The 19,013-nt window shown below is 45.6% G+C and overlaps 1 long non-coding RNA gene across 2 annotated transcripts in view; it reads left to right on the forward strand.

Annotated features, from left to right (window-relative positions):
• Positions 1-19,013, forward strand: part of LOC139272601 (uncharacterized) — a 68,074-nt gene that overhangs the window by 13,217 nt on the left and 35,844 nt on the right. Inside the window, exon 3 of one of the 2 annotated variants that reach the window (XR_011594899.1) lies at positions 725-772. The exons of the other annotated variant lie outside the window; for it this stretch is intronic. This is a non-coding gene — a long non-coding RNA (uncharacterized lncRNA). Of the gene's footprint in view, positions 1-724; positions 773-19,013 lie in introns of those variants that run through there. 2 annotated transcript variants of the gene reach the window in all.

Here is a 19,013-nt window from a genome sequence, read left to right on the forward strand (position 1 = left end):
TATGATTGAATGAGGTCCGGTGGCAAAAAAAGCACTTGAAACCTGCTATTCATTTAAAAAAGGATATTGCATAATCAAGGCACTAAAAGCACTTCATGGTCCAAAGCAGAGCTATAATACTGTTCAACAAGTAGATATTTAATGATTTGAACTTTTTAGTCTTTCAAATTACTCTGATCAGGTCCTTTTTACAATCACATGCTAAACTCTTCTGTTCAAAAATTATACAAATTTCTATCATAATTATGCAATTGTATTCAATGGAGTTTCAGGATGTAACTAACAATAAAGGAGACAGCAAAGCAAATGGATAAATTAATATCAATATTATTTTGTTTTTTTAATGTTTAATTGTATTTCTCCTGCTCCTATCCTTTCCCCACCTGAAAATTCCTGAAAAATAAAACAAGCAGATACACGTGTTCTAGGACCAGCCACAAGGTGGTCCAGAAGAGTAGACGAGGGCAGAGGTGTCAGTTGTGACCCAAAGGCTGCATGTTTAATTCTTAAAACCCAAGCAACTCAGTCCCATTTGCACTTATATTTCTTATTGGCTGGTTTTCCTGTTGGGTTTTTGTGAGTCTGGAAGTTTGGAATGGTCTATTCTTATTTCTGTTGCCTAATTTGTGAATAAATCCTAAATCAGAATGCTAATATCTGTTAGTATCAGCAACGTCAGATATATGCAACTTAATAGTAACATGGATTGAAATGTTATGTATAGCTCTCAAGGCCCTCCTGTATGGCTCAGAGACATGGACCATGTACAGTAGACACCTCAAGTCGCTGGAGAAATACCACCAACGATGCCTCCACAAGATCCTACAAATCCCCTGGGAGGACAGGTGCACCAACATCAGTGTCCTCGACCAGGCCAACATCCCTTGCATTGAAGCACTGACCACACTTGATCAGCTCCGCTAGGCAGGCCATATCATTCTCATGCCAGACACGACACTCCCAAAGCAAGCGCTCTACTCGGAGCTCCTTCACGGCAAACGAGCCAAAGGTGGGCAGAGGAAACCTTACAAGGACACCCTCAAAGACTCCCTGAAAAAGTGCAACATCCCCACTGACACCTGGGAATCCCTGGCCAAAGACCGCCCTAAGTGGAGGAAGTGCATCCGGGAGGGCGCTGAGCACCTCTGGTCTTAACGGCGAGTGCATGCAGAAATCAAGCGCAGGCAGCGGAAAGAGCGTGTGGCAAACCTGTCCCACCCACCCTTTCCCTCAACGACTATCTGTCCCACCTGTGACAGGGATTGTAGTTCTCGTAATGGACTGTTCAGCCACCTAAGAACTCATGCTAAGAGTGGAAGCAAGTCTTCCTCGATTCCGAGGGACTGCCTATGATGATGATGATGATTAGTGTGTAGCCCAAAAAGGCAATAGCTTGGACAGCCCAGATGTAGGGTGTCTCTAGATGTTGGCTACTAAATATGCTTGAGTTATTGGTTGATTTTGATTTGTCAGCTTTCTTGGGCTGTGTTAACTTCTGCTAGTTTTCTAGGTTGACATGTCCTGTAATGTAAAGGGACCATAAATGATTCACAATGAAATAATATCTTCTCTTTTCCAATAACCTACCTGTCAACATTGTTTCAATTTCAAGAAATCTTAAAAATAACATCCGAAATCTCTGTGTACCTGACTGAATTGGGAACTGAGACCATCTATAGAATGGTTCTATAATACATATTGGACAATTGATGTGAGACAGGGAATTCTTGGGCTGTAACTTAATCAAGGTCATGAGAACAGCACCAAAACAATTTACAAATGTGAACAGAATTTGCCAAGATTAAACTACTTGTTGCCAGTCATTTATGATTCTTTAGAATTTATTTTTATAATGTTTTTTCTTCACAAGATAGGTTCAGATGAAGAAGGCCCTACAACTTAGTTGGAAACGAGAGGACGAGAGAAAGTTCTGCAGGCCATCTGATCTGTCCCAAAAATTAATATCTTTCAGTCACTTATTCCTTCAAATATTGATCCACTTTTCACATAAAATTTTTGACACTATTTGCCTCCCTGGGCAATCCATTCCACATGTTCACTCCGCGTAATGCAGGAAAATCTAAACTTCCTTTCCCACTTGTAAGCTGAGCTCATGTTTCCTGGTTCAGGTGTTTGTGGCAATCTCAATCATATTATCAGGGTTCAATTTAACAATTCTCTTAAGAATCTTAAATACTCTTCCCTGAGACCTCTCTTCTCCAGAGGAAACAATCTCAGACTTTTTAACTACTCCTCATAGCTCAGATGTCTTGGATAACTGTTTGATTGTCCTTTTCTGCACCACCTCAATGTGTGGAAATCCTGTTGTAGTACAGCAACCAGAATTTTACACTGACTCCAGGTGTGGCTGTACAGACCCTTGTACAGACTCATTGTAGAGCTACCAACCCTCCTGGGTTGACTGGGAGTCACCGGGGGGGGGGGGGGGGGGCAAGAAGAGAATTGGGGATCTGAGGGGGATTGGGACTTTGGCACGTAGAGAAAGGGAGACTAGGGAACGGGGTGTTTGGGAAAGGGGGAGACTGCGGAATTGGGGTTGGGAGAGAGAAGAGAATGGGAGTTCGGGGGAAAGAAGTGGATTGAGGCTCGGGGGGCGATTGGGGAGAGAGGGAGACTGGAGAATGGTTGAGCAGAGAGGGAGATTGCGGAATGGAGAGTGGGGGTCCGGGACAGAGGGAGACTTCAGAATGGGAGCTCGGGAGCAGAGGGGGAGACTGAGGATGGGGATTTGGGGAGAGGATGGGATGGGGGCAATGTTCCCTGTAATTTCTTTTTGGCCGCGCAAACTCTTCAACGGGTGCATGTGCGTTTTTTCTATTTAAAAGTCTGCCCATTGGCTGCTCGGGACCTCCAGAGCGCTGCACGACTGAGCAACTTAAAGGGAACATTGTATGGGGAGAGATCAGTGGGGATTTGGGCTTGGGTGGGAAGAAAGAGGGAGATTTGGGAATGGAATGGAGTGGGTGTGGGGACCAGCATTATCTGCAGACTGGGAGTGGGCAGCAGCAGTAATGTGAGTGGGAGTGGAACTCAAAAAAGAGCAGCCAGTAAAGGGGTTCGTGAAACCTGGGGATGTTTCTGTGGATAAACAGTGAAAGATTGTTTCCACTGATGAGTGAATGGGGAACACTGGAACGGAGACCGAGGATTCGCACTCGAGGTAGTAGGGAGAAGGAAGGTTGAACTGAGGACTATTAGATTATAGGATGGTTCACCACAAGTTGCTATTTGAGGAAGAGACTAGAACACCATTTAAAAGGGAATGGGATAAATATTTGAAAAGGAGGAATATAAAACAATCTGGAGGAGTAATGGGGGTCCAGAATATAATGCCTGCATGTTACAGGCACTGGGGGCCAAATGGCTTCCTCCTGTGCTGTAATTTCAATCATTCTATGAAAATTCTCTTTTATTGAGTTCGAGCCCAGGGACTGGTTTAGAAGTGTTGATGTTGAAACATAGAAACATAGAAAATAGATGCAGGAGTAGGCCATTCGGCCCTTCGAGCCTGCACCACCATTCAATAAGATCATGGCTGATCATTCCCTCAGTACCCCTTTCCTGCTTTCTCGCCATACCCTTTGATCCCTTTAGCCGTAAGGGCCATATCTAACTCACTCTTGAATATATCCAATGAACTGGCATCAACAACTCTCTGCAGCAGGGAATTCCACAGGTTAACAACTCTCTTGAGTGAAGAAGTTTCTCCTCATCTCAGTCCTAAATGGCATACCCCTTATCCGAAGACTATGTCCCCTGGTTCTGGACTTCCCCAACATCGGGAACATTCTTCTCGCATCTAACCTGTCCTGTCCTGTCAGAATCTTGTATGTTTCTATGAGATCCCCTCTCATCCTTCTAAATGCCAATGTATAAAGGCCCAGTTGATCCAGTCTCTCCTCATATGTCAGTTCAGCCATCCCAGGAATCAGTCTGCTGAACCTTCGCTGCACTCCCTCAATAACAAGAACGTCTTTCCTCAGATTAGGAGACCAAAATTGAACACAATATTCCAGGTGAGGCCTCACCAAGGCCCTGTACAACTGCAGTACAATCTCCCTGCTCCTATACTCAAACCTCCTAGCTATGAAGGCCAACTTACCATTTGCCGCCTTTACCGCCTGCTGTACCTGTATGCCAACTTTCAATGACTGATGAACCATGACACCCAGGTCTCGTTGCACCTCCCCTTTTCCTAATCTGCCACCATTCAGATAATATTCTGTCTTTGCGTTTTTGCCCCCAAAGTGGATAACCTCACATTTATCCACATTATACTGCATCTTCCATGCATTTGCCCACTCACCGAACCTGTCTAAGTCACCCTGCAGCTTCTTAGCGTCTCCCTCACAGCTCACACCGCCACCCAGCTTGGCGTTATCTGCAAACTTGGAGATGTTACACTCAATTCCTTCATCTCAATCGTTAATGTATATTGTAAAGAGCTGGGGTCCCAGCACTGAACCCTGCCGCACCCCACTAGTTACTGCCTGCCATTCTGAAAAGAACATGTTTATCCCGACTCTCTGCTTCCTGTCTGCCAACCAGTTCTCTATCCATGTCAGTACATTACCCCCAATACCATGTGCATTGATTTTCTCACCAATCTCTTGTGTGGGACCTTGTCAAAAGCCTTTTGAAAGTCCAAATACACCACATCCATTGGTTCTCCCTTGTCCACTCTACTCGTTACGTCCTCAAAAAATTCCAGAAGATTTGTCAAGCATGATTTCCCCTTCATAAATCCATGCTGACTTGGACCGATCCAGTCACTGCTTTCCAAATGCTCTGCTATTTCATCTTTAATAATTGATTCCAACATTTTCCCCACCACTGATGTCAGGCTAACCAGTCTATAATGACCCACTTTCTCTCTCCCTCCCTTTTTAAAAAATGGTGTTACATCAGCTACCCTCCAGTCCATAGGAATTGATCCAGAGTTGATAGACTGTTGGAAAATGATCACCAATGCATCCACTATTTCTAGGGCCACTTCCTTAAGTACTCTGGGATGCAGACCATCAGGCCCCGGGGATTTATCGGCCTTCAATCCCATCAATTTCTCGAACACAATTTCCCGCCTAATAAGGATATCCTTCAGTTCCTCCTTCTCACTAGACCCTCGGTTCCCTAGTACTTTCGGAAGGTTATTTGTGTCTTCCTTCGTGAAGGCAGAACCAAAGTATTTGTTCAATTGGTCTGCCATTTCTTTGTTCTCCATTATAAATTTACCTGAATCCAACTGCAAGGGACCTTCGTTTGTCCTTACTAATCTTTTTCTCTTCACATATCAATAGAAGCTTTTGCAGTCAGTTTTTATGTTCCCGGCAAGCTTCTCTCGTACTCTATTTCCCCCCTCCTAATTAAACCCTTTGTCCTCCTCTGCTGAATTCTAAATTTCTCCCAGTCCTCGGGTTTGCTGCTTTTTCTGGCCAATTTATATGCCTCTTCCTTGGATTTAACACTATCCTTAATTTCCCTTGTTAGCCACGGTTGAGCCACCTTCCCTGTTTTATTTTTACTCCAGACAGAGATGTATAATTGCTGAAGTTCATCCATGTGATCTTTAAATGTTTGGCACTGCCTATCCACCGTCAACCCTTTAAGTATCATTTGCCAGTTTACTCTAGCCAATTCACGCCTCAAACCATCGAAGTTACCTTTCCTTAAGTTCAGGACCCTAGTTTGTGAATTAACTGTGTCATTCTCCATCCTAATAAAGAATTCTACCATGTTATGGTCACTCTTCCCCAAGGCCTCTCGCACAACAAGATTGCTAATTAGTCCTTTCTCATTACACATCACGCAGTCTAGGATGCCAGCTCCCTGGTTGGTTCCTCGACATATTGGTCTAGAAAACCACTCCTAACACACTCCGGGAAATCCTCCTTCACCACATTGCTACCAGTTTGGTTAGCCCAATCAATATGTAGATTAAAGTCACCCATGATACCTGCTGTACCTTTATTGCATGCATCCCTTATTTCTTGTTTGATGCTGTCCCCAACCTTAATCCTACTGTTTGGTACTCTGTACACAACTCCCACTAGCGTTTTCTGCCCTTTGGTATTCCGCAGCTCCACCCATACAGATTCCACATCATCCAAGCTAATGTCCTTCCTTACAATTGTATTAATTTCCTCTTTAACCAGCAATGCCACCCCGCCTCCTCTTCCTTTCTGTCTATCCTTCTTAAATGTTGAATACCCCTGGGTGTTGAGTTCCCAGCCTTTATCACCCTGGAGCCATGTCTCCGTGATGCTAATTACATCATACCCATGAACTGCTATCTGCGCAGTTAATTCATCCACCTTATTCCGAATACTCCTCGCATTGAGGCACAGAGCCTTCAGGCTTGTCTTTCTAACACACTTTGCCCCTTTACAATTTTGGTGCAATGTGGCCCTTTTTGCCTTTGGTTTCTCTGCCCTCCACTTTTACTTTTCTTCTTTCTATCTTTTGCTTCTGCCCCCATTCTACTTCCCTCTGTCTCCCTGCATAGGTTCCCATCCCCCTGCCGTATTAGTTTAACTCCTCCCCAACAGCACAAACAAACACTCCCCCATGGACATTGTTTCCGGTCCTGCCCAGGTGCAGACCATCCGGTTTGTACTGGTCCCACCTCCCCCAGAACTGGTTCCTATGTTCCAGGAATTTGAATCCCTCCCTGCTGCACCACTCCTCAAGCCACGTATTCATCTGAGCTATCCTGCGATTCCTACTCTGACTAGCACGTGGCACTGGTAGCAATCCTGAGATTACTACTTTTGATGTCCTACCTTTTAATTTAGCTCCTAGCTCCCTAAATTCGTCTTGTAGGACCTCATCCCTTTTTTTACCTATATCGTTGGTACCTATATGCACCACGACAACTGGCTGTTCACCCTCCCTTTTCAGAATGCCCTGCACCCGCTCCGAGACATCCTTGATCCTTGCACCAAGGAAGCAACTTCCCATCCTGGAGTCGAGGTTGCGGCTGCAGAAACATCTATCTATTCCCCTTACAATTGAATCTCCTATCACTATAGCTCTCCCACTCTTTTTCCTGCCCAACTGTGCAGCAGAGCCACCCACAGTGCCATGAACTTGGCTGCTGCTGCCTTCTCCTGGTGAGTCATCCCCCTCAACAGTACCCAAAGCGGTGTATCTGTTTTGCAGGGGGATGACCGCAGGGGACTCCTGCACTACCTTCCTTGCACTGCTCTTCCTGTTGGTCATCCAGTCCCTATCTGGCTGTGTACCCTTTTCCTGCGGTAAGACCAACTCACTAAACATGCTATTTATGTCATTCTCAGCGTCGTGCATTCTCTAGCTTGAATCCACCTGCAGCTCCAGTGCCGCAATGCGGTCCGTCAGGAGCTGCAGCTGGACACATTTCCCGCACACGTTGTCGTCAGGGCCACCGGAAGCGTCCCTGACTTCCCACATAGTACAGGAGGAGCATAACACATGTCCGAGCTGTTCTGCCATGATTTAACCCCTAGATAAAACTTAATTTGACAACAACAAGGCTAAAAGGTTACACTGATATAGAAAAGAAAAAGAAAAACTACTTACCAATCACTTACCCCTTGGCTGTGAGGTCCCTTCTGAGATGCCTCTTTACAAAGTTGAAGAGTCTGAGCTGATCTTCATAGCTTACTTCTTGCATCACTAAACAGTGGGAGCTGAGTTACGAACGATGTGCCCGATGAAAAGTGCCCCAAACACAGCCCACTGCCCTTTGTGCGATCTTGGTTTGATACAGATTGGCCTGTGCCGAATGGGTTTGATCTGTGAATCTAAGTACAGATTGGCTCTGACTGAGGTTCCCAGTTTAAAGTGGTCATCTTCAGAGCGAATGTGAGTGGAAAAACAAGAGTCCAAGGAGCTAGGGAGAGCGATCGGACCAATTAAAAAATGGCATTGACTGGGAACCCGACCGCATTTAAAGCAGTGTAGGGGGATTCTGGTTGTACTTCAGGGTGAATGTCAGCGGGTTGCAAAATTGCAACTCGTTACAAGTAGGATATCAGGGCGTTATACCTATTACTACCAGTTACATATAGATTATCTGGTTTTTGCAGAATCTGAGTGTTACCAGCATAACTATTAGTTATTGATACAATTTGTGAGTTACTATTAGTTCCTGGTGGAATAAAAATTCCTTCCATCTCTGGTTTCCCATCTACGGACCATTCCCCCACCTTTGGTTTTTCCTCTTTCCCTCCATCAGTTTCCCTTGTTCGCCTCCTGGTTCTCAGAACCTCTTGCACCACAGCTGCTGTTGCTAAACCTCGAGTAAATATACTCAAGTTATAGGGACCCAGCCTTTATAAAGTAAATTCAATAGCATTTGCAGGTGTTACGTGATCAGGCATCCAGTAACTTGGCCTCAGCCCATTCCAGCTGATGATCACCCACTGAGTAAATAAATACTTCCTGATGTCTGTCCCAAACCTACCCTTAATAACTTTAACCTATCTAAAAGTCTTGTTCTGGAATTACTTCCTTTATCCAGTTAAGTATCATATAGACCTCTGTGAGGTCCCTTCTGAGATGCCTCTTTACAAAGTTGAAGAGTCTGAGCTGATCTTCATAGCTCACTTCTTGCATCACTAAACAGTGGGGGCTTCAAAAGGCAGATGAAAAGGTAAATAAGAGTTATATATGGTTGTAGGAGCATTTGTTATGATTTATTTTCAAATAATGTAATGGAATTGTCTAAGGAGCAACTATATTGCATCTAAAGTAACGTTACATTTTGGACTTTTGCTTTTTCCAATTATGAGGATTTTATATATTTTTTAAAAATAATTACAATCAAACAGTAGTTTAAAGAATTACAAACAATTTTACTTGCATACAAAAAGCTGTAGTCTCCGGTCAAAGGGATGTTAATGTCTCTTCCACCACTCCCAACACCAGAGTGCGAGGTTGTGGTGCCTAGCCTCTCATCTGAGGGTGTTACAGGAAATGAGTGCTTTACTGTGGTATCTATGTCTCTCTCGATGGTTTACTGCAAATGTGGCTGCTTTATTTTTTAAATTATAAGTATTGTTTACTCTTGTCCCTAGTTTGGGGGACTGATATTTAAAGCATAATGATTCAGCTCCTTTGATGACTGTGTGTGTTTATGCTATGACTGGCTGAGCTATACAGATCAGAAAGGATCCAGATTAGATCCCTGGTCTGCACTGTTAGTTGATCTCAGCCTGGGTGATGGTAGGGATGCTACAATTATCTTTAGCAATGCAAGATTATGGACAAGATGCTGGCTAGGACTCCTGCTCCTCATTGTTATCCCCTGCAATAAGTGTACATCAGTGGGCATCCGGTTGAGCTGTGATGCTCCTTGCAGTTGAATAGATGATACATTATGTGATGGCTCATGCACGAAGAATGCCCACTTACAAAAACAACTTGAATTTAAATAGCGCCTTTAACATAGTAAAACTTTGCAAGGCACTTCACAGGAGCATTATTGGACAAAATTTGACACTGTGCCATTTTGGTGATGTACTTAATTGTACTATGTGCTTTTGGAGATGTACACAAACAAGGAGTCAGTGGCATCGAGAGAGCTGGGAAGATTAAAAAAATGAATGATAATAACTGGTCTCAGTTGGAGTAACTGTTTAGACACTATGGGGGTAATTTTAAGATCCCACTCCCTGACAGATGGTACAGGGTCGCGGGAGAGGGGTGGGGTATTAACTTGGTAAAAATGTGAAACCTGCCAGGAACTTGCCTACATCTGGCCTAACTGCGGCGGGTTTGGGCCTGCCGAGTAACCTGCTCTGGAGAGGATAGTCAGTGATTATAATGGCCCAGAAATTCCCCTCAGGGTCTTCCCGCAGGCAATTGCCTCCTCGCTGGAGAATTTTTACGAATCTACCTGGTGGTCTCGGAGGCGCCCTGGATTCCGATGGGGAGGCCTTCTCTTCCCGCGTTGCGAAGCGCGCTCCCGTCCGGAGGGTTCCCACGCCGAAGATGCAGTCAGGCATGTATTTCACAGGTTCCCATTAATAGCACTGAGACTCGCATAACTACGAGTTCTCAGTGCGATTAATGGGAACCAACCCAAACACACACAATAATAATAATAAAAAACAGACCATACATATTTAAAATTAATTGAAATTAAAGTTATTACATCTTATAAAAATAAAATATTTTCCCGATTTAAAAAAAAAGTTTTTAAAATTATGATTAAAAATTAACTTACCGTAGTGAGGAGGGTCTTTTACAACAAAATATGTGTTTATAATTTAATTTTATTGTGTTTTTGTATGTTTTAAAACACTTGCGCCTGTAAAAGTAGGCAATGCGCCTGCTTTTATCAGGCGCAAGATTTTTGAGGACATTTGCTGGGCAAGATATGGGTAAATAGGCCAATCTTGCCCAACAATTGTCCACGCTCCCGAGATGTCTACGATCTGTCAAGCTCCAGCTTGACAGATCAGAAAAGCTGGTTTTCAGCACTTGCGCATTGCCGCTGAAAACCGGCTTTTCCGATGCCTTCTCGGGTCCGTAGAACCCCCGATCTCTCCCCCTGATGCCCCACCCGTGATCTATTTCCCCACCTCACCGGATTCTCTTCCCCACCGCCCCCCCCCCCCCCGCCCGGAATCCCTGTCGTTCTCATTCCCCCCCCATCACCCGCGATCTCTCTCCCCTTCCCCCCCCCCCCCCCACAATCTCTTCCAACACTCCCCATGATTTCTCCCCCCCACGATCTCTCCCGCCATCTCTCCCGCCCACCTCCCCGCCATCTCTCCCGCCCACCTCCCCGCCATCTCTCCCGCCCACCTCCCTCGCTGCCACGCTCCAAGCCCTCCCAGCAACCACCGATCTTCTCCAGTTGCTGCGGACCATCTCGCAGGCTTTCCCCTCTCTCAATCTGGCTGGCTGCCGTGCAGGAAACTGATTCAGAAAATTCTCATGAGGTCCTGCCATTAAATTCCCCACATTTCCGGGTTTCCCGGCCACAGATGCGCGCCCACCCCCACTCTCTCCCCGACTCTCTCTAAATATCGAGGCCTCTAACTGGCTTCATTATCCCTGGGAAGTGAGAATCAAAACCATATTCCGTTTCTGCTCCTGATGCCTATCCAAGTACCCTGCTGGAAAGTGCGTGTGTTTGGTTGTTGACGGCAGGGTTCAGCTTTGTTCAATGTCTTTCATTGTTGTAAAACCTGCCGCCACTCACTGCCTATATTCACACACAAAAGATGACTAATTTAGTGCGGTACTGACATGTGGGGCTGCTTGTACCCATGGAGCCACACCTTACAATAGTCAATGGTGTCAGAGAAAAGTGTGAATTTGCCAGGAATCTTAACCCATTGTAGTTCCCCCAAGGACATTTGCCGTTGTAAATTTGAGGTGTTTTTAAATTGTAAAAAAGCAGCTGTCAACAGCTGTCACCTGCAGCAGGAAATATAAAAGGAATTAAATTTTTCCGGTGACAGCAGATACACATTATTTCTGGCCACTGTCTGATGGAGTCTGTGCCAGGTGGGAATGTAAATGAGGGAGACAGAGACAGAGCCAGGAGACTGGTACAGCACCGCTCTCCTGAAACCTGGGGAGCGATGAAAAACTGCTTAATTTCTCCATCACCAATTTATTGTATCTTTGGTCCCCACCACAAACTGCGTTCCCTAGCCACTGACTCCATCCCTCTCCCTCACATCTGTCTGAGGCTGAACCAGACTGTTCGCAACCTCGTGTCATATTTGACCCTGAAATGAGCTTCCGGCCACATATCCCCGGCATAACTAAAACCGCCTATTTCCACTTCTGTAAATTTTCCCGTCTCCGCCCCTGACTCAGCTCACCTGCTGCTGAAACCATCATCCATGCCTTTGTTAAATGTAGATTTGACAACTCCAACGCACTCTTGGTCGGCCTCCCACATTCTACCCGCCGTAAACTTGAGGTCATCCAAAACTCGGCAGCCCGTGTCCTAACTCGCACCAATCACCCCTGTGCTCGCTGACCTACATTGGCTCCCAGTTAAGCAATGCCTCAATTTCAAAATTCTCATCCTTGTTTACAAATCCCTCCATGGCCTCGCCCCTCCCTATCTCTATTATCTCTTTCAGCCTCACAACCCCCGAAGTTCTCTGAGCTCAAAATCTGCCCTCTTGAGCATCCTTGATTATAACTGCTCAACCATTGGTGGCCGTGCCTTCAGCTGCCTGGGCCCTAAGCTCTGGAACTCCCTCCCTAAACCTCTCTGGCTCTCTACCTCTTTCCTTTTTTTAAGACACTTCTTAAAGCCTACCTCTTTGACCAAGCTTTTGCTGTAATTTCTTCTTATGTGGGTGTCAAATTTATTTGTTCTGTCTTCTAACACTCCTGTGAAACGCTTTGGGACATTTACTACATTAAAGCCGCTATAAAAATACAAGTTGTTGTTGTATCTTTATCCCAATGTCTCCCCAAACAGCCATACTATATCCATGCTTTTTTGTTTATCTTTATATATGCTGCTATTTTGAGCTTTGATTTTTTTTAAACTGTGTTTGTTGAAAATCTTGGTGAATTGCCAAGTGCCAAAAGTGCAGGCCAAGGCTGAAAAGAGTAGGAGTGTCAACCCAGTCACTTATGATGAATAACTTCAAACCCTGGCAAAAATGCCCTTTGCACGCACACAAGTAATGTATGTGTGTAACGTACACAAGGGAAATTTGGCCGGTTTGGACTTTAACATTTGTCTACCGTGGGTAGGGCTGCCACCAGTCACATTGCTGAATAATAGTCTTTTGGTTTTGAAAGAAAGACTTCCATTTATATAGCACCTTTTAGGACAACCGGACGTCTCAAAGTGCTTTACAGCCAGTGAAGTACTTTTGGAATGTAGTCATTGTTGTAATGTGGGAATTTTGGTGTTTGCTGTCACAGTGGTGTGATGATTATTTTAAGTGTGTTTTTTTTAATTACCTTTTTTAATGTAGCCCTCCAGGAAAGGGACAATATCAGTAACTCAAGGGTGTTGATCTACAATAGGAAACCAGTGAAATTATATATCTGGCAAAAAGGGCAATTATTTAGTTAAGGACACAGTCTTTTGCAATGTTGAGTTCAATCCTGCTCGTACTGAAAGCTAAATAAAATCTGTTTTTATCTGTTTGTTGACTTGATCAGATTGCACACCCACATTTGAAAAGTGCCAATTGGTGAGATTCAGTGCTGAGGGTTCCAAGAACACAACATGATTTAACCCAGTCCCATACAGCTCACAGCACATAGAGCCCCAAATTACAACAATCCCCGCCCCCCCCCCCCCCCACCCCGGATTTGAGACCGGGAGGAGCTTCTGTTTGCCTCAAGACTGCGATGCTGGGGGCAGCTGATATAAATGTTATAGAGGTGTGCAGGGTGTCTAAATAAGCCTGTAACACTGATACACTGGGGGGGGGGTGGGGGGTGGTGCTGTGAGAACTCCTGTGGAGGCAGATATTAGGCCCTGAAAATGCCCCGAATGACTCGGGATGGGGTGGAAAATATCTGGGTAAATACCTGGAGAAGACCTGTGTAGCAGCAGTAAACTTGCCATTGGTTAAAGGGGCAATGTATGCACTGGAGGAAGCAGGCAACCTGGGTGGCAAGAATGGCAACCAGGTTGAAGAAACCAGTGTCAAACCTCAGAGAGCCGGACCTGCAAACCCTCCTAACACATATATGGAACAGGAGGAAAGATATGTTTACAGTCGGGCTTTAGCCCCACCATGAATGTGGTGCACATTTTGTGCAGAGAGGTGGCTGTAGCAGTGTATGCCAGCTCGCTGAACTGAAGAACTCCTTTTCAATGCATGAGGAAATTTGATGACCCCACCAGAACAGCCAAGGTAAACTACCCGCTCTTGTGACCCTTCCTTGCAATCTCTTTATATGTGTGTCACTCCTTCATTCATAACCCTTATAATGTTAGAGAAGTCAGAGATGAAAGTGGAATGTGACAGAGTGGAGCAGAGGTTCTGCTGAAGTCAGTCCTTGGTCCCCAAGCCTGCAAACTCATGACGCTGGAGCCCTGCTCTATAAAGAATGATAGTGGATGAGCATCACACTCACATGGAGGCACTAAGGACCATCTCAGAGGACATGAGACACATGGTAGGAATCATGGTGGGGTCCACTGAAATCCTCAGTGCCAATATCCAAAGAGGATTTGGCACAATGCAGTGCTACCTGGAGTGGTTGATGGTACAACAAACACCTGCATCTGTTCCCCGTGACAGCAAAGCTTTCAGACCAGCCAGTGCCTCCAAAATGATGTTTTGACCACTGGCCTTCTGGGACCATTTTGGAGAGAATGATGGAAAGTGGCTTCTGAGAGTAATGGGGTAATATCTCTTTGTCTGCAGAATCTAATTGATACCTTCAGGTCTGCCCTTCTGCTGATCAGGGGGCTCTCAGATCCAGCATAAATAGAGTTACTAGAATCCACCTGCATGATGCTGTGTCCTCTCTTCTGATGTCTGCTCATGTGACCTTTCTAGCCAGCCCCCTCACTTGCCAGTTCATGTCGCTGTCTATTTATAGGACCAGGCTATTCATGTACATGCAATGCTAACGTAGGCTGCTGAAGAGTCCTCCCAGGTCCCAGAAACCCTGTGACGAGGTTCACTTCGGACCCCAAGAGGCACATCCTGCAGCAATGTACCACTGGCATCCCAGTCCTCAAATATTGGCACAGTACCAGGATAGGTTTAAGAACAGCATCAAGAGGCACCAGGGGTGGGCAGGGTGGTTTTAAAAAAAAAAAGCACGCAGCAAATATATACTTTATTGTGAAGCCTAATGCTCTGAAGGATGTTTGAAGGCCAGTTTGCAATGGATACAATGCTCCTTCTCTGCCTCCTTACCGAAGTTGAAGCAGTTCTGGTTTCATTCCAAAGACACATATAGGAATGTCCATTGAGTATGGTCTGCCGGCCTCAAAAAGAGAAGGAAAGTAGTAAGGGCTCTGTGACGGTCGAGCAACAGACTTTCCTGCTTGAAAATGCTGAAAGGCAAGAACCTTTATTAATAGCACAAATGAAAAAAAAATTAGTTCAGTCAAAGTTGATGTTTAAGACAAAGTTTGTGGACATTCAAAGTCTGTCAACTCAACCACCTCCTGATTATATGCATATATTTTAGAAATACACCACTTTTTCCCCCAAGAATCTTTAAATTTCAGGCCATTGTTTCTTTTTTCCCAGTTTTCTCCTCTCTTCTCCTGACAGTGCTGACTCTTGCCAGGCTATTGTTGACACATGCCAGGAGACATCTGCCGGTGCGATTCTTTGTGTGGAGTGTGATAATGAGACTTTGCAGGCTACTTAAATACAGTAAAGCCCAATGCTCTCCTCACCCAACATCCACTTCTATGCATTTACCAGCAGTGTTCCCAGGAAAGCAATTAGTAACGGGAAAGCTGGCTGATTTTTTTTTTCTTTTTAAACAAAAACCAAAGATGCTATAAACACACAGGCCAGTTAGCATTGACGGTGAGAACAAATAAGTTAATGTTTCAGGCATACATCTCTTCACCAGATCAGAGAAAGATAGAAAGATGAACAAGCATTTTAATAGAATTAGAACGAAGGGGAAGGGAAGACATGAAAAACACAAGAGAAGAAGTATTGGTGGAATGACCTTGCTTTAAAGAAAAACAGATTGTTAGATAGCTGAGAAGAACTATGTATCGGGGAAGCAGCACAGAGAAAGTAAAGACATTCATCATCATAGGCAGTCCCTCGAAATCGAGGAAGACTTGCTTCCACTCTTAACATGAGTTCTTAGGTGGCTGTACAGTCCAATACGAGAACTACAGTCTCTCTCACAGATGGGGCAGATAGTTGTTGAGGGAAGGGGTGGGTGGGACTGGTTTGCCGCATGCTCTTTCCGCTGCTTGCGCTTGATTTCTGCATGCTCCTGGCGACGAGACTCGAGGTGCTCAGCGTCCTCCCGGATGCGCTTCCTTCACTTTGGCTGGTCTTTGGCCAGGGTCTCCCAGGTGTCAGTGGGGATGTTGCACTCTATCAGAGAGGCTTTGAGGGTGTCCTTGTAACGTTTCCGTTGCCCACCTTTGGCCCGTGAAAGAGTTCCAAGTAGAGTGCTTGCTTTGGGAGTCTTGTGTCTGGCATGCGAACTATACGGCCTGCCCAGTGGAGCTGATCAAGTGTGGTCAGTGCTTCAATGCTGAGGATGTTGGCCTGGTCGAGGACGCTAATGTTGGTACATCTGTCTTCCCAGGGGATTTGTAGGATCTTGCGGAGACATCGTTGGTGGTATTTCTCCAGCGACTAAAGACAATAGTAAAACAAAGAGAAACAAAATACTGTGGATGCTGGAAATCTAAAATAAAAACACAAAATGATGGAAACACTTGATCAGGTAAAGCAGCATCTATGGAGAGAGAGTTATGACTTAGGCTTTACCCTTCTTCTCTGACTGCCCTCTTGCTGCTGGTTGTGCCAAAATAATATTTTTAATGTTATGCGTAACCTCTGCTGCGATGCCTGTGCTGCTGTGCTCCTCTGTTCACACCTTTAACATTTGCCTACATTCTCTTGTCTACATTCCAGAGAGAAATCTGCAGGATTTGTAGAGACTGTTTTCTCTTTATCTCACTTTTAATTTGTTAATCCATTTAGGGTCTTGTTTGTTTAGTCTGAGCATACAGATTTTGGGCATGTATTTATCCTTCATGCACAGTATAGCTTAGTGTATAATAGGAAAAATAGTTTAAAAATACAGAATACATTTGCATAATACAAAGCTATTTACTCGGTTGATCTTGAGCATCCCTGATTATAATTGCTCAACCATTGGTGGCCGTACCTTCAGCTGGCTAGGCCCTAAGATCTGGAATTCCCTGCCTAAACTTCTCCACCTCTCTACCTCTCTTTCCTTCTTTAAGACGCTCCTTAAAACCTACCTCTTTGACCAAGCTTTTAGTGACCTGCCCTAATTTCTCCTTGTGTGGCTCGGTGTCAAAATATTTGTCTCCTAATACTCCTGTGAAGCGCCTTGAGATGTTTTACTACATTAATCATCATCATAGGCAGTCCCTCGAAATCGAGGAATACTTGCTTCCACTCTAAAAGTGAGTTCTCAGGTGACTGAACAGTCCAATGCGGGAATTACAGTCTCTGTCACAGGTGGGACAGACAGTCGTTGAAGGAATGGGTGGGTGGGGAGTCTGGTTTGCCGCACACTCGGCCTGCGATTGGTTTCTGCATGTTCTCGGCGTTGAGACTCGAAATGCTCAGCGCCCTCCCGGATGCTCTTCCTCCACTTAGGACGGTCTTTGGCCAGGGATTCCCAGGTGTCAGTGGGGATGTTGCACTTTATCAGGGCGCTATATTAATATATGTTGTTGAGCTAACTCTGCATTATACTTTATGGCTCATTTACTCGCAGACTAAACCTGCTGACTCATCGGGAAAGCTAATTGACACATTTCTGATACCATGATTTACATTTCTAGTTCTTTAAATCATGGCTGTGTTTATTTGCACCACAAGTGGGTTGGACCAGATTTCTGATTGGTCCTCTTGGAGGACAAGCGACACCCAACAGTATGTCTGGAATGTATAATTTGATCCTGCATGCTGGAGAATAATTCAAAGTCTCTGCAATGTGTAATTTAATCCAGTCATTGTTATAGGCTGGCTCCCTGAGCCAAGCTGTTCCAGTGCAGCCATAACCATGGGATATAACTGTTAATGTGGAGGGTCACCTAGAAAAGCAAGATAACTCCCACACGACCACGTATGGTCTGCCCTGTCAACCTCCTCCCAATCATCAGTTGAGTGATATAACATAAAATGCTGGAAATGCTCAGCAAGTCAGGCAGCATCTGTGGAAAGACAAGCAGAAGCTTTCATCAGAACATGAAACGTTAACTCTGTTTCTTTTTCCATAAATGCTGCCTGATTTGCTGAGTGAAATCCACAGCAGTGGCTATTGTACATAATTTGAGCTGCAACGTTGGTTTAGTGAGGCGCATTTAATTCAACGAGAACAGGTGAGGGTGATATCATTGCAAGTGACATCACTAGCAGAACTGTAGATTTTAGCATGCGCTGTGAATGACATCATCGAGTGGCCCGGCACATGAACAGGATGTCATCACCGATCAACCAAAAACTGGAAGTACCCAGACTGTCGCTAATGACTCCATCAAACTAAACACTCTGGGTGAGAGCTGCGATGACTGATGGGGCATTTCGTGTCAGTCTTGGATTGTTAACAAGTTTATTGGGTGTGAAGTGAATAGTGACAGTGGCTTAACTTCTGGATTTTGGCCAGTCCAACAATGTCACGTCACACAATCACCCAGCTTTCCGAGAAATAAACTTGCTGCCGTTCATGGTCAAGCAGGTCTGGGGTGGGGGATGACTGGGTGTGGAATAGGGAGAACGTGGTGGTGGTGGGGGGGGGATGACTGGGTGTGGAATAGGGAGAACATGGTGGGGGGAGGGGGGGATGACTGGGTGTGGAATAGGGAGAACGTGGTGGTGGTGGGGGGGGGATGACTGGGTGTGGAATAGGGAGAACGTGGCGGTGGGGGGGGATGACTGGGTGTGGAATAGGGAGAACGTGGCGGTGGGGGGGGGGGGGATGACTGGGTGTGGAATAGGGAGAACATGGTGGGGGGAGGGGGGGGATGACTGGGTGTGGAATAGGGAGAACGTGGTGGTGGTGGGTGGGGGATGACTGGGTGTGGAATAGGGAGAACGTGGCGGTGGGGGGGGATGACTGGGTGTGGAATAGGGAGAACGTGGCGGTGGGGGGGGATGACTGGGTGTGGAATAGGGAGAACGTGGTGGGGGGAGGGGGGGGATGACTAGGTGTGGAATAGGGAGAACGTGGTGGTGTGGGGTGGGGGGATGACTGGGTGTGGAATAGGGAGAACGTGGTGGGGGGAGGGGGGGATGACTGGGTGTGGAATAGGGAGAACGTGGTGGGGCGGGGGGGGATGACTGGGTGTGGAATAGGGAGAACGTGGT

Source organism: Pristiophorus japonicus, chromosome 9 (genome assembly GCF_044704955.1).
Source record: "Pristiophorus japonicus isolate sPriJap1 chromosome 9, sPriJap1.hap1, whole genome shotgun sequence".
In the NCBI taxonomy this organism is placed as follows: Eukaryota; Metazoa; Chordata; class Chondrichthyes; family Pristiophoridae; genus Pristiophorus; species Pristiophorus japonicus.